This window comes from Ovis canadensis, chromosome 1 (assembly GCF_042477335.2).
Source record: "Ovis canadensis isolate MfBH-ARS-UI-01 breed Bighorn chromosome 1, ARS-UI_OviCan_v2, whole genome shotgun sequence".
NCBI lineage: Eukaryota > Metazoa > Chordata > Mammalia > Artiodactyla > Bovidae > Ovis > Ovis canadensis.
The window spans coordinates 111,372,279-111,374,235 of NC_091245.1; the positions used below are offsets into that span (position 1 = coordinate 111,372,279).

General features: G+C 39.7%; 1 non-coding gene across 1 annotated transcript; it reads left to right on the plus strand.

Annotated features, from left to right (window-relative positions):
• Window positions 1–1,166: 1,166 nt before the first annotated feature.
• Window positions 1,167–1,269, plus strand: LOC138431302 (U6 spliceosomal RNA). The gene has a single exon (XR_011253613.1). It is a non-coding gene; the product is annotated as a U6 spliceosomal RNA (small nuclear RNA).
• The last annotated feature ends 688 nt before the right edge of the window (window positions 1,270–1,957 follow it).

The following is a 1,957-nucleotide window of genomic DNA, read 5'->3' on the forward strand; positions in this document are numbered from 1 at the left end:
ATCACTTGTAGACCCTTGATATGAATCCTAGTCTTAGGCTAGCTGGAATCTGGATGGTTTCTAGCATGAGGGAGGATTAAAAATAATTTTTAAAAAGTTCTTTGCTGTGCCAATATGGAATGATCTCCAAGATAATGGTAAATGCAAAACAAAAGTATAAAACAATGTTTTTGTGTATCTGTTTGCATTTTTTTAATTAAAAAGAATATATGTTTGTGTAGAACAGTTCTAAAAGACACACAAGAAACTGGATACCTAAGGAAGAGGGATGGGAGGAAGACATAAATTTCCTGTGTACACTTTCGCACCTCTTGAATTTTGTAATATGTACATGTATTACCAATACTAAAAAAAAAATGTAATGCAAAAAATCATTAAAATATAAAATGAGGGGTGGAATAGAGGATTTTCTGGTTAAAAATTGCCAGCTATGCAAAAATATTTATCTACTCTCTCTGCATCCCAAGGCCATATTAGAAAGATGCTAAATTCACAACAGTGAAGAGAACAGAGGGAAGCTATTAGCAAGCAAAATATTTCTAAACATTTCTGGAAAAGGAAAAAGCAGTGAAAAATTCTGAATCTGGGCAAAGGAAACCATAACCTGGAATATATGAGGGAGGAGAAGGGAGCTAAGGAGACTAGAAGAGCCAAAAGTCTACGCAGGAGAATCTAGAAAGATGCCAACCCACCTTCATGGCTCTGGGAACCACACACAGTGGAAACTAGAGCCTGAAAACTGTTAATACTATCATCCCCAACAATCTTTTGCATAATGGTTTGACCAGAATAGTTGGCAGATACGTATTTTACATCCAGGCCAAAAATCGTTACATAAACAATGGGCAGTTTTCTAAAAGAAACTCATCAAAGTAGAATAAAAGGAGCTAGTCATGGTCCTGAGGTCCCAAAGGTCTAAAAGCCCTTTAGATTGTGTTGTTTGAGAATCCCCCAGCCTAATGACTGGCTCCCCAGTCACCCAAAAAAGAAAGTCCACCAATGAATGAGCACACACACACACACACACACACACACAACTTTTTCTCTAGTCTTAACTTTAAATATGATACATAACAAAGTATCATTTTGGATTTGGGAAAGAATGAAGTATGAAACAGGAGTGCCATAACAAAAAGTAACTCTGAAAGCAGCACAGATTATTTAGGGGGCTTCGGCAGCACATATACTAAAATTGGAATGATACAGAGAAGATTAGCATGGCCCCTGTGCAAGGATGACACGCAAATTTGTGAAGAGTTCCATATTTTTAAGTGAATACTGGCTAGCTTGCTCTCTCCTCTTTTGATCTCACCGCATCTCATTTCAGTTACCTCTAACTACCCCCTCCATCTTCTCTTCTCCTTGTAACTCAGTGAACCTCTCTGAGTGTCCCTCAATGTGGAGAAACTTTTCATCTTTAACCTAGATGTTTTATCATTGGTGCTGTATAGATGGAGAAGTCTAGAGGCTACTGTAAAAATAAAACTGAAAACCAGAAGCAGGAGGCTTAAATCCAAAGCCTGAAAACATTAGAGAACTCTTGAATTCAGGGAACATTAAGCAATAGGAGCTCATCAAATGCCTTCATACCTACACCGAAACCAAGCTCCACCCAAGGGCCAACAAGTTCCAAAACAAGACATACCACGCAAATTCTCCAGCAACACAGGAACACTCCCCTGAGCTTCAATATACAGGCAGCTCAAAATTATTCCAAAACCTTTGATGTCTCATAACCCATTACTGGTCACTCCACTGCACTCCAGAGAGAAGAAACCCAGCTCCACCCACCAGAACTCCAACACAAGCCTCCCTAACCAGGAAACCTTGACAAGCCACTGATAGAACCGTGCACCCCCCACTCCCCCCAGCGCCCACAGTGAGGAAGCTCCATAATAAAGAGAACTCCACAAATTACCAGAATATAAAAAGGCCACCCCAAACGCAGCAATATAAC